The sequence below is a fragment of the Falco rusticolus genome, chromosome Z, assembly GCF_015220075.1.
Source record: "Falco rusticolus isolate bFalRus1 chromosome Z, bFalRus1.pri, whole genome shotgun sequence".
Classification (NCBI taxonomy): Eukaryota; Metazoa; Chordata; class Aves; order Falconiformes; family Falconidae; genus Falco; species Falco rusticolus.
This window is the reverse complement of record NC_051210.1, coordinates 73,522,476-73,536,402: the sequence shown is the minus strand read 5'-3', so window position 1 is coordinate 73,536,402 and position 13,927 is coordinate 73,522,476. Positions and strand designations below refer to the sequence as shown.

The 13,927-nt window shown below is 44.5% G+C and overlaps 1 protein-coding gene across 3 annotated transcripts in view; it reads left to right on the top strand.

Annotated features, from left to right (window-relative positions):
• The first annotated feature begins 266 nt into the window (after positions 1–266).
• LOC119141173 (phospholipid-transporting ATPase ID-like) overlaps positions 267–13,927 on the top strand; it is an 86,594-nt gene continuing 72,933 nt past the window's right edge. Inside the window, exon 1 of one of the 3 annotated variants that reach the window (XM_037373092.1) lies at positions 267–535. The gene's annotated coding sequence lies outside the window, so the exon portion shown is untranslated. Of the gene's footprint in view, positions 536–12,474; positions 12,768–12,976; positions 13,270–13,927 lie in introns of those variants that run through there. The other 2 variants (XM_037373094.1, XM_037373093.1) reach the window with 2 other exon arrangements.

Here is a 13,927-nt window from a genome sequence, read left to right as displayed (position 1 = left end):
TTCTCTGAGTACCATCCAAGAAAATAAATGTTGAGTGCAGAAAGTTGAGTACAATGTGTTGTTTGCATCTCTGATGGCTCCTTTAGCTGCTGCAGTGTGCACCAGCAGGTTTTTAAGGCTGCATGCCTCTTAGATGAATTAAGAGTCCTGGCCATGGTCTATAAACCTTTGTAATACCTGATGTCATACCCGAGTCCAATGATCAATTGCTTTTTATTTACTCAGTGCCACGTTCCACCCACAGCTTTGGGAACTTTTGCAGTCCTTATCAAGTACACGAAGCACACCAAGACATTCTGTAACTTCTGGATCACATTCAGTGTGCCCTTGCACAGGTTTACCTCCAGATCCTGGAAAGCGTGGTGTTCCCTAGCGAGGTTTGCAGCCGAGCTGGGGAGAAGCCTGGCGTGCTCTGTGGAGAAACCCTCCACGGATTTTAAAAGAAGCTGCGGCTTTTTGTATGGTGCTGAAAACAATCCCTTCTGGTCGTCGTGACAAACAGCTTCAGGTAGAAAAGAAGACACAGAGCAGCCAGGTAGGACAATTTCTTCATTTTTTCTACTAAAACAAAAGTGTAAAAACTTGCATAGGAGTCCAGATGTCAGCTATTTTTCCCTATATATTTTGAATTTCCTCTTGAATACTGGATTATTCCCCATCAGTAAATGTCAGTTTTCAATAATGGGTCTTGTGTCTAAGTCTTCTCTATGTAGTGCCAGCTTTAGTGTGTCAGTGACACTCAAAGGTAGGGTGAGTTGGGACCACTGCACTGAGGCATTAGCAAAGCTCTCCAAAGTCAGTGGGAAAGCACATGACCATTTTACTGACTTTGGATCTCGGTCCCTCTTCTCTCCCTGTTTAAAATTTCTCCATCTCTGTGTGTTTAAATCTAAAGGTGCTCTGAGCTCTCCCTATCGCCATTACTGGTGACTGCATATTAATTTAACAGTAAAGGCATGAAACACAGGAATGTTCTGCTTCCATCATAAAGGGGTTTGCATCATAACTGACTTTCTCTGGAGGAGGTGTGCTCCAGCTCAAACTGGTAAATGGGCCAGTTAATGAGTGTTGCTCTCTGGACTGTTGTGTACTAAGTGATAAATGGTCTCACTGCCTTTAAAACTGGGGTGTGTGAGACTAGGATGGAGCATTTCAACCCCTTGCTTATGACTCTTATATAGAAATCACACCATCAGGTTTCACCTGCATATGCCTTTCTTAGTGTAGTTATTTTTGTTTCTTTAAACTAGTATGTGACAGACTGCAAAGAGTTGATGCCATCTCATGGATGCCCAAAGACTTTATGAAAGTGGAGAACTGACATGTTGGAGCACATCCAAAGTACCTTCTGTACTGCAGAGAAAAACAACTCCTTCCTGCCCAAATCCTTGCTCATCTGACATAAGAAATCTTCCAATGTTCCCCCATATCTGTCACCAGTTTGACTGTCAACCCAAGACTAAGACGCTCTAGCATTTATTGAAGGAGGATTTTCTCAACAAATCATTGGTCTTCGCTCTTTGATCATGAAGACATGATTATTCAGGTATCTTGATACAGGCAAATGTCCCACAGAAATCAGCAGGAGATTTCCTAAGTGACGCCATGGAGGGAAGAAAACTTTTTGTTTTAGCTAAAGTGAATTTGCTGCACTAACCTTGACATATACCTCTGCAAATAATAAATTAGTTCAAAAACAGTATTGAAAGGAAAGGTTAAGGTCATAGTATTGGCGATAGAGGCACTGTGTTATCTCTCAGTGTTGGTTGCAAACCATCAGGGGAAAGGAACACTGCAGTTGGCATTACAGAACTGTTTACTTTCTTTCAAGATAATAACTTATTTTTCTTAGCAATAAAAACTCTCTGTGGATCTCTATTTAGCCAAATGTATCACTTATTGCACTTCAGCTTTGGTTCCGTTAGCTTATTCATGACCTGCACATAGTTTAGCATTACTGAAAGTCACTATTTTGCTTAAGCAAAAGACTAACTGGAAGGAAGGGAACAGTGAAATAGTGAATATTTCACTATGAGTGAATAGTGAAATATTTGCTGATAGCAAAGTGAATCATACTATTTGCTGGCAGCATGACTCTCTTCAAGTCAGCCTGGACACCTGCTTCCAGTTTAACTGGGTATAGTTCATCACCACCAGACAAGACAGATCCCCAGGGTAAGACCAGCTAGTTGGTTGTCTGCCTTAGAGGGGCCACTCTGTGTTAGCTAGTGACCCACCTTCACATGTGCTCAGCGCGGCAGTGCTTAGTCTGGATAGACATCCAGTCCCTCACACTCATACGTCCAGTTTAGGACCCATACGTATTTGCATGGGCTCAGCATTGGCTCCAGGAGGAGCAGGATTAGGTTCTTGTGTCCGGGTAAACTGATACAGAGGTGAGACAAAAAGCCACCTGAGTCTCCAACACTCATATAGAAGGAAAGCTCAAAGAGCTGAGTTCTGCTCTACTGTCCATAGCTATGTATATATTTAGATAAATTTATGTCTTTTAAAAACTGTTTTTCACATCTCAAAGGTTGAATTAGGGGGTTTTACTAGTGCTTCCAATGCCATACCCTAAGCAGGAGCACTGAAATGAGGCATGTAGGTAGGTCACAGTCTGTTAAAGACTTCACTTTTCCCTACATGCTCCAGTGATGGGCAGCAGCGTGAGATGCCTAGACCGAGGGTTAGGCAACACTATGGTAGATGTAAGGTCAAAGCCGGGTGCTTGACCTGTAGACAGGGCCAATAACTATGATCTGTAGATAAGCCAGGCTCCTTTTCCCTTTCCCTGACTCACTGCAGGGGCCTGTGCAGCTCCCTGCCCACGTCCATAGGTTATTCAGTGTTATACTTTCATCCATTGCTTCCTTCCTACTCCATTGTTCATGTGAGCCTGAGTTTACTGGGACTTGCAGCTACCACAGGTTGCAATTTCAGTGCCAGTGTGGATTTCCTACTAGTTTAACATTAAGACCTTCACTTTCCTTCCCCTTCCCTTTGATAAGAGCTGTTCTGTGCAATTTACGTTGTTGGGAATACGCTTTCCCCACCTGCCATTTCACTTCTTGGACAAACAAGATCTAGTTTACTTTTCCATCTTAAATCTACAGCTTTGGCTTTACAACGGTACAAAAGATATTGATACAGGTGTGAAGGGAGTGAGAACAATGGTTTTGATTAATTTATGCTTGGTTGCAACACAGTGCTGTCTTGCATTCCAATTAGGATTTATCTCCCTGCTGTTCTCTTCTAGACCCCCCCAACCCCACCTTTGGTGTGGTGTCCTTGCGTACTCGAGGGAAAGGGTGGCCATCTCAGGGTGTTTCTGTCCAAGGGCTCTGGCTCTGCACTGGGGGGGGATGGCTGGAGTGGCAACTACCGCGCACATCTCCTGAAGGCTGCTCCCCCGTAACAAAGCTGTGCAAACAGATGTGTATCTACTCCTGAGTTGCTGTAGTTTGTAGGAATTGTCACATGAGCATAAACTGAAATTTGTGGTGATTTGTGTTTGTCTGTGGGGCTGTAAACCATGACTACTCGAATTAACATCCTCTTCAGCTATTTCTGCCACAAGAACAGCCAGTGCCTCTGCTGCCTGTGTTAGGCCTCCCAGGTACCTTACAGGGAGCCCTAGACTCCACACATAGCAAACACAGGCATCTACCTGAAAATACGTTAAACTCACTGGTTTTCAGTGCTTTTCATTACTACTGTATCAATCAAGCAGTGAGGTTTTCTATCAGTTTAGGTCTGATTCTAAGGCTGTTTCACTTCATCCTAGTATGCTCCTAAAGTTTCTTTTTTTCACATTTGAATCCTTTTGCTTCTGCTGCCTAGCCTTCACAGCTCCCTAAAGTGCCTGCCTTCTTCCTTTGAGTCCTCCCCTTCAAGTGATCTAAGAGCCTCCATGGACACCCCTTCTTGTTTCGCTAAACAAACCAAAGACTAGAAATGTGAACCAAAAACCTGATCAAAATTGTAGAATTGCAAGATGAACTGCAAATTGAAACCAGCTTCCAAGAGATCATTCATTCAAAAACTTTACACCACACCAGGTGTTGATTAATGAAGCAACACACACTTTGGTCTATTTAAATTTCACGCCTCGCTGGCATGGTTGCCTCATGTCACAAACATTTTTGGGAGTCTCAGGGTATAGATGTGTGACCCACAAGTTTACCATGTGCCAGGGAGTTTTCCCAGAGACAGCTGGTCACCAGACACTACTTTTGACGCTGTCTGCCTGCCAGAGATCGTAATTCTCTGGACTGTCACCAGTTTCCCTCATGGTTAACCCTTGCTGCAAAGTTGTGCTGCAGGTGGGGTGGCCAGGCTAAAATATACTTTTCTTTATTTGTTTACAAACAAGATCTCTTCTCTTGGAGTTTTTTTCTTGGAGTTGTGTAAATATGTTCTTTCCAAATATGCTCCACAAACTCACTTGGGAGACTGCCTTTGCCTAACCCCATTGTGTTTTATGATACTTTTTCTCCTATGGACAAAAGAGCAATCTGTAGGGAAAAAAAAACCACGTCCATGACTTTCTGGGTAGACATAACCTGTTCAGCAGATGGCATCCAAAGAAACACTCAGACCTCTGTCTGAACCGTTTACATTTCTGTGCCATGCTCGCCCCAAAGCTAATCCACTCTTGCTTTTTCTAAGAAAAATTATGACTTTCATTTACTGAGGCAAGAATTTTATTCTGTTCTGATTACACCATCTTTGCAAAGATCTTTAGGGATTACATGTGTTTTCTAGTATTTTGCTTCATTCCAGGGAACCTGACCAGATGCTAACAGTCCTTAGAAGACACTTCTTCACGCTAGCCCTGCAAAAAAAGCCCTGTCAAACTAGCCTAAGTAGTCACACAGGCAGCTGTATGCTTGTGGTACCAGTAGCCTAATGTGGAACTGGGAGGTAGGCAGAGCTCTGGTTTTGAGATGTGCCACATCCCGGATGAAGAGTGCTTTGTCATTTGCCAAATTGACAAATTGATTCAAGTCTATACAAAAGTTTAAAATGCAGATTTGGAAATAATAGGATACAGCACACAAAAAGAAGCTAAAATAACAAAACACACCCTGAAGGATATGCTTAAGAGTACAGTTTCTTATTGGCTGCACTAAGCCTCATGTAGCTTCCACCTGCCTTTCTATTCTTTTAAGCTGGGATGTCCTGTCATTACCTGAAGATTATCTCCCTGGGGAGAGGAGGCACCAAAAAAAGGTTGAGGGTTTCTTTCTGTGCCATACCAAGCTAGAGAGCCGTGGGTTTTGTGTTTTGGTTGGGTTTGTTTTTTTTTTTTTTACTTCCTTTTCAAGAAAACTTCTTTCTTTGTTTCTCCTGACTAGGAATTTGGTACCACACAGTATTGCTGAAACCTTACTTAATTCCCTTTAGTCTCTCAGAGTCTTTGATGAATTTTTCTGTTGTGTGCTTTCATTAGCACATTCCTAGCTTCAGGCTGTGTGTCATTGCCTTCTGGAGATACACTGGCAAAACCTTGATCACTGTGTCAGAAAGAGCAAATGCTGACTCTTCTTATGGGGCCCACAACTAATTTTACCCCGCAAGCAGCACATGAAAAACAAGCATGGTATGCCAAATTGAAACACTGGGAATAGGGTGTTTAACTTAAATACCCGCCTCCCTTTCCATATACGTCCTTGTTTTTAAAGGGATCTTCTGTAGTACACCCCAACAAGAGAAATGGCAACAATTAACCTCAAGTAAGAGCTGTATCCCCAGCATCCTTGTAGCTGTAAGCACTGCTCTGGGTATTTCTCACTGACTTAGCTGCTGTTGCCTTCTGCCCCTTCAGGTTCTCCTAAATTTTTGGGAGAATAACAGTCCCTCCTTAATCTGCCATCACATCCTGAAGGCCCTGTGCAACCATCAGTTTATTCCTCTCTTTCATACAGCTGCAGGGGATTTACGTGCATAACTTCAATTTGAATTAATGGGAATTCACTGCTTTAAACACTGAGTGTCCATGTGCGTGGAGATGGGAATAATACAGGGATTTGTTCTCAGCCATGTAAGTGCAGAGAAACATGCTTTTCTTGCTTTTCTGTCAAACACCTGGAGAACAGACAAAGGAAAAATCTAACATAAAATTAACTGGCACCAAATAAAAGCAAAGGCTGACACTTCCAGGACCTGCAATGGCTGTGCTGTGGCCATACTGGTGCAGCCATGGTGGCATACAGTTTATTTACTGCCAAGGTGATGCGGCAATTGAGTGCAAACTGTTGAATTGAGTGCAAAATGTTGAGTGCAAACTGCAAAATGCAGTTTCCTTGGGGAAATCTCCAGGGAAATAAATGGTTTTGTGCCTATTTCTGCCATGTTGTATTAGCACAGACATTTTAGATCTTTGGTTAATTAGCTAAAATCTGATGTTTCAGAGGGGAGCCAGATTCTCTCTTCTCAATACATTAGACTCCCTGGGCCTTGTTTCATAAGATGGCTGGGTTGTTTGGTTTTGGTGTTTTTTTTCTGACTCCATCCTTTGCCACCAGGCAGAGGTTTTCTTATTCTCAGAGCTCACAGAACTTGAGTTATGACAGGTCAAGAAGCCACCCAGTCCCATTCATCAGTGCTAGAATAATACACTCCTATGTGCTCCTGCCCGCTTTTGGGACCATGCCCCGATGGAATACTGGTGCTGCTGCCCATCCCTAAAGTGAACATCAGTAGGTCACCCCTGAGCTCCCCCTGACCTCTCTGAAGTGGGCCACCTTACCACCATCTAGCCAGCAAAAGCTATAGTAATATAATGAGGACCTAACATAGAAAACACTACTATAAAATATACAAAATATCATTGGAAGATCATATTTTTCCTGGCAGGCTAGATGTAGTTGTAACCTGGAAAAGAGATAGTACAGTTATATGTGCACATAGTGTATTTAATTTGGAATTATGGTTAAAATGTTTATGAGCATAATGGATGTGACATGATATTTAAAGGAATCCTCTTAGAATGCCACTGAGTTCCTCATGTGAAGGATAATTGACTGTCAGAGCAATATATAATGCAAACCACGAGAGGCTTAAAGGAATAAATTCCAGATCTCTTGGGTGATGCTGTAGGGAATGCAGAAGTTGTCTGCTCCCTGCAGATCTGGGGATCTTCCCCCAAGCTTAGTGCAGAAAACTGTGGAAGTGCAATGGGGGACAGGCCTTCATTGCCACAGTGTGAAACAACCTGTCCGGCTTGGTGGACAGTGGTCTTCAGTGTCCACTGTGATTACCGTCTGGAAAACTGAGGAGCAGATCCATTGCATCCCTGTTCCCCTTTTCCTGCTGAGCTCTCCTAGTACCTCTGCTAGGCACCAGTGCTTGCTTTCTCACGGCAGTGGAGTGTGTACATGGGTTAAACACAACCTGGACCATAGCATCTCTGGGAGGCTACAGGAGATTAAACATTGTATAGCCATTATACAGTCCTTTGGGTGACGTTATATTGCGCCAAAAGTGCCATTTCTCCTATGAGTGCAGCCCATTTTTCCTATATGCACAGCTCTTGGGAAGACTGTAAAACACCAAGGCTTTTTGTCAGGCTCTGCATGGATTGTATTTTCTCTGTGTGTTCAATTATGGGGTCCCACTGAGGGGTATCCTAATTCCTCAGTGGTATGAGCTGGGTTTTTTGATGTGTATCTGAGGAGTGTGCATGCAACAGCGTTTGAAGTGTCACCAGATACAGCACATGTTTGTGTCAGCTCCTGCCTTGCAAATAACAGCAGGAGATCTTGTGTAATACCCGTGTTACAAAGGGCACTTTAGTCGGAGGCTCTAACAAGCTGGGATGTTGCTTTGCCCTCAGCTATTGATTTTTCTATTCACCTAGGCATGATTAGCTTTTAACAAGCCCTTCTCAGCATCCCATCCCTACCCCCACCCCTGAGATTCCACTTTGTTCACTGATGATGATTGGGAAATATGTGCTATAAGTGGTGTGGGCATATCTGGGGTGTGCTGTAGCATCTGATTAATTCCTGTGCTTTTGTCAGGCACATGCAGCATCACAGGCAAATGAAGAGACACAGATTTATAATCCAAGAACGTAACCGTGAGACAGGTGGATCTTCACCACCTCCCACTGACTTCTGCATTTATCAAATCACCTGCTTTCTCATGGGATCACAGCAAACATTTCAGGTACCCATGAGACTTTCCCCCCTTGCAACAGCCCCTTCCGTACCAGAGCAATTAAATGTTTGGCCAGAAGGGAGTTCATAAACACAAAATCCCAAATCTGGTGGGAGCTGGACCTCAGAAACAAGATGATCTTGGGCCTCGTTCCCTGCAGAATCGAGCTCAGCTTTGTCTCCCCTTCAGTGTCATCTGAGAAGCTGAGCACAGATGAAAGCTCTTTGACCAAGAGGTTTTCAGCTCTGCTCCATATGTAGGCTGCAAAGGGGACGGTTGAGAGACTCTACATTAATTTCTGTTTTAAAACATCAGGAGGTATCACATTTGCAGGTGTTGGTGCCAGGAACATGAGATCAATAGTCACCAGAGCAAGGTGCTGCTTTCTTTATGAAGGCAAGAGGTTGCACCTTGATGGATTTCTTACGATTTTCCCCAGCTGATCACTGTTTGCTAAGGGCCTGCAGTACTGGGCAAGGGGCTCTAGTGGAGAAAAGGAATTTTTAGCCAAGCACCCTTCCTTCCCTACTGCAGGTAAGTGTCATTGCACCGAATCCTGATCAGTATGAGTCACGTTATTCTGCAACACACCCACTGAAACTATTTTATGACCATTTTCATTTGGCACATACCTTGCAGCATTGTGTCAGCTCCCAGCTGCTGGAGTAACCACTGAAGTACAGGAACATTTCGGTATGAACGTGCAGTGCTAAAGCTGTGCACTTCAGTTCAGATCGCACCCAGAGGGGTGGAGGCACACGAGTGGGAATCCAGAGCATCTCTTCAAACTGAGTTACTTTGGCTTTCTACAACTTTTATCAATTTTTTGCAGGAGAAGTTAAGTGAATTTCCCTGAGTAGCTCGCAACAGGCAAGGACAGCCCTAGAGCAACTGGTGACTTTGTGACATTGCCTTCCCATGTCCATTTAATTTTCCTCCCACAGTCTGGTCATGATGACAGGAAAATGTAGGATTTCTTTTTCCCTTTCTCTGCAGTGTTCTGGTGTGCTTTCTGCTGCCAGTTGTACAGTTTCACCTGACACATCCTTTGCAGGGATCAAGGATCCTGCCAGTACACTTCATCTTTCCTCACCTGCGATATAGTACATTTTAGGACCTTTGGTCTTTTGTTATTCACTTTATGGCTGTGCTGGTGTTTCCTGGACTACAGCAATTTGCAAATTGGATGTTCCTCCTACACTGTATTTTTTAAACAGCTCTCTGATATTCAAGGAGTGGGCATCAATGTCCCAATTTGTTCCTTTCAGTCCTGTATTTCTTATGCATCCAACTCTGACTTTCAACAGCAAGAAGATGCAGAATATCTCTCACATCAAGGGCAGTCGGGACAAGATGCCCATCTGACCCCTTGTAGCCATTGCAGGTGCTCATAACAACAGATGTGTCGGTGATCCTCACAGTGAAGTATCGTCCCCTACACAAGTTGTGCCTCACTGGCCAGAACTAGTCAGGAAAGGGGCAGAAAGTTAGGATGAGGAAAGCACAGGCTGTGGGAGGAGATCCAGTCACCTAAGGCTGACTCTTGGAGGTTTGTGAAAAAAACCCTTCAGCACCATGTAGAAAGGCTTTTCTGGACTTGTGTCTCCCATGGTTAATATAAGTGATGTACTTGTGTTGTTTTGGGAGCTGGAGATGAGGTTGTTTGCGTGGAAATGACCCCTGGACATTGAGCCAGTTCCGGGTATGCAGGGAGCACAGCTTGGCTCCATCAGCCACGGCCACTTCTTTGCAGTGGGAGGTACCAGCCATGGCAGAGCAGGTCAGGCTTCAAACCTTGCAGTTCAGGAGTTGCAGACTGCAGTTATAAGTCAGTAAGGGAAAGCAAAGATCATCAGTGCTCCTTTCAAACTTTATAGGATAGCTGGAGAAGCATCTAGGTTGACAGTAATTTTAAAAATAGTATTGACATAGGGAGGGCTTCTCTCAAGGTTTGGTATTTAGTTTAAGCCTACACTATGGGATACTCCAGGGTGTGTTTTTCTCCTGTTTCTCTCCTTTGCCCTAGTTACCCTTTCCAGTTATTTGGGGGCATATTATTAAGCCATTCAAAGCCTTGCCAGGTTATGAGGCATGTTTAGATCCTGTGTGCTCCAAAGAGGGTCCTCTGTTTTGCTGTTTGGAAGGAGAGCAAATCTGGTCTGGAGGGTGGGCTGAGGGCAACCCTTAAACATCAGTGTCAGTAAGTCTTCAGTTTTGCATCTTGACAACAGTTGACATGCAACACAGGCTGAACGACTGGAAGTAATTCTCCTAGATACAGTCCTAGGAGAAGGTCTCAATGGCATGAACTGCTACCCATCCCACTCTAAGCTAGCCCTCTGTGACTAGTGGGCAGTTGGGAAAGTGGAGTACTGAAGGGTGAAGCACCATGGTGTGGTGGTAGCTGCCTGGCCAAGAAAACCACTCATTTACTGGAAAGGCAACACACTGAACTTCTTCCCACAACTATGGGTCACAGCAAACCCTCTGCTGCCTGGCTGCAGCTGGCCAGCTGAATCTCTGCCCAGACCATGCTGGCTGCAGTGGGAGCTCAGACACCCAGTTTACATGTACACCCTTTATGCAGGCACCAAAACTGAGACCATGACGTTGCAGGCTGCAGCCCTCCCTGATGTGTTCAGAAATTTGTGAAGAAGGATATGAATGGTGTAATTACTGGTAAGATGCTACTTAGGGAGCAAAGTGTAACGCAAGGACCAGAGACCTTAGAGCTGGGTTCGTAACGCTAAGTCACTCCTGCTCTTCTGGGTGCTTCCATATGTGCTGAGCTTCCCTACATGGGCAGGTTCACTGAAGTCCATGGAGAAAGCATCGCTCAGGGAAAAAGTCATCACCAATATATGTAAGGTGGATTTCAGTGCCAAGAAAAATCATTAACAATACAGCCTACCCAGTTTTAGTTATTTTAAGATCTAAACAAGACCCCAGGCCAGCTGATCTTATGGTTGGGTCCACTCTCATGTCACAGGAAGAACATGAACCTAACTCTAGAAAGGAAAAAAATGACTGTCACTGAGGTCAAAGTTGTAAGCAAGTATAAAGAAAGCAGCAAAAAAAGTGGGAGTAGTGTAGAATTAATTGTCATCAGCTACCATATTAAAGGGGGGGGGGGGGGGGCGGGGGGAAGCAGAAGAAAGAAAACTCCAGAATGAAGCAAGAACAAGGCATTCTCCAAATATGCAGAAGAACCGAAATGAATCCAGATTCTTGTACTTACTTTTGGTTGCAGGAAAAAGCCTGATACTTGTGGCTGTTGAGATGGGGTGTAGGAGGCGAGAACATGAGAAATAGCTAGTGCACGGAGAAATTCCTTCTCGAGTTAGATGCTTTTCTGTTCAAAATCATCTGAAAATTACCTGGGTCTTGAGGAGATCAGTCCTGCATGCCATGTCCCATGTTGGCTGTTTGTGTGGATAATTTGTGTTGGAATTAGGAAGCCATTTCAGTGAACGTTGCCTCAGATAGGTAGGTAAGGTAGCTCGGAAGAACAACCTTTGAGTCACTGCAATGGGGCATAGGCTTTTGTTCTTCCTTTAGAAATTGCTTATAGTGCTATAGGGTCCTCTTCGTTGCCCTCCAGACTTCAACCTTCATGACCACTGGACTGCTACACTGCAGCATCTACTGCCCTACATAGCTTTTCACTTGACAGGACTTTAAAAATTTTTACCTTCTAGAACATAAACTTTGGCAAAGCCTTGACTCTCATGTTACTATAATAAATCAGCTGGTTAATGCATTCAAGTGTTTGTAGGTAGGTTTGAAATTAATTCTAACAGTGTTCACATAAATCCAGTGGGAAAACACAGAAGATAAAGGGAAAGCCAGAGATAAATACATCTAGAAATCTTTCATGTGAAACTTTCCCTTGCTGTCTGCAACAAGTTGGCACGTTCCTGGCAGGTGTTACTGTCAATGCAACTTAGGGAAAGAATATGGCTATCTTAGAATATTGCAATTGACAGGTCTAGGGAAGCGGGAGGTGGATTAAAGTAATGGCTGGCCCAGTTGTAGTCTTGTAGTGTACCTGGTAGGTAAAATACCAGGGGACTGGCATATAGGAAGGCAATGTATGGTGAAGGGTCCCATAACCTGGAAGCAAAAAAAGCAAACATTTTGTTTGTTGAACATAGGGAACGAGTGGGAAGGTCGGGAAGGTTTGGTGAGGAGAGTTGGCTTGACAGCAGTGAGGCCAGGCGAATGTCCTCGAGGCCAAGGGGAGGTCATGCTCTCTGGGATGAGCAAGCCCTGATGTTTTGGTGCTGAAGCAATTCTCTGGCTGGCTGGAGGAAGCTCTGTGGTTGAGTTATGCAACTGTGCTCTATGAGGTTTTTCTCTGCAGAGTTTTTGCTACTCAGAACTATTGGAAAGTGGGTGAGGTGGAGCCTTGGGATCAGCTTGCAGGACAGTGTCTCCTGGGTTTAAGGAGCCCTGACCAACTCCAGCATTAAGGACGCAGAGTGAGGACCTGCTGCTGGGAAATGGATCCCTTACCCAGTTCATCCTTTTTTAAGCAACTTGATATGTTGGACTTTTTTACTCGCTTGGTTTCCTTTTGAAAGCTTCCACGTCAGCAGGAGGTAGGTAAGGCAAGCAGCAGTTGCCTCTGGAATTAACTGAGGTTCTCCAAGCCTAGGCGCTCTGCTTTTCTGCTTTACTTTGTTGCAGCTTGTTGTCCTGAAGCCTTTTGTTTTTAAGGGAGCTACCACACTCTTCCTATCTACAGGAAACAGAATTAAAAAAAAAAAAAAAAAAAAAAAAAAAGGAAGGATTTGGCAAGGAGCCAAACCCAGTGACTGAAGCAAGAAGTAGGGAACTTGAAGTAAGTTTAGTTACTAGGACATTGCATGGCAGAGAGGGTCAGTGGTGGATTTTAAGAGGCCCAGAGAGAAGCACGCAATGACGGTCCGGCAGTGCAAAGAGGCTCCGCTTTCTTAGACGAATGTCGTGGCGCTGCGACCACGGACGAAGCTGTTGGTCCTGGGAGGGGATAAAGCTGCGTGTAAATGAGGAGAGAGGAGTGTGCAGGACTGCTATGGAGGGCAGCAACTTCGTTGCTGTGACTTTTGCAAGCCTTCAAGGGTAAGAGTTAATGCTTTCCTTCCACTTGCTTGCTTTCTCGTCAGTTTTTGGGGTCAGAAAACTCAGATATTGGGTTTTTTTTTCAGACCCCGAGAGTTTTGCGAAGCTTAATCAGAGCGCTTGGGCTTCAGCTTCTTTCTGCGGGCGGGCTGATAGACTCCTGGGTGGAGTGAGCTGAGCTGTGCATGATTTCAAGCAGCAGCAGCAGACAGCCGCCCGGGGAAGCTGCTATTGTTTGCATTGTTCCAGGGGGAGCAGCCTGCAGCCCGCATTGCTGGTGGGGAGCTGGCTCTGCCTCCGTGTTGATGGGTAACTTGAGCACTGCAACTAACTTACCTGAATGCAAATTTTCGACGGCCATCCTGGTGTCAGTTTAAAAAGTGTTTTAATGAAGACAGATGGAGGATATCGGGTCATTACTTTAAAACGAGGCAGATAACAGACTGAGTCTGTTTCCCAGCAATTATAGCTAATTGCATTGGCACATTGGAGTGTAGGGGTAGGAGTACAAAGTTCCGTGGGTTTCTGTATGTATAGCTTGGAATGGCACCAGTCACTGAAGGGCTAGCTCACCTCATCCAGAATACCTCTTCAGGTATTTATAAAGCTGGGAGGTTTCAGGGGTGCTTTCAGACTCTTTCCAGTGAGATTTAAACCA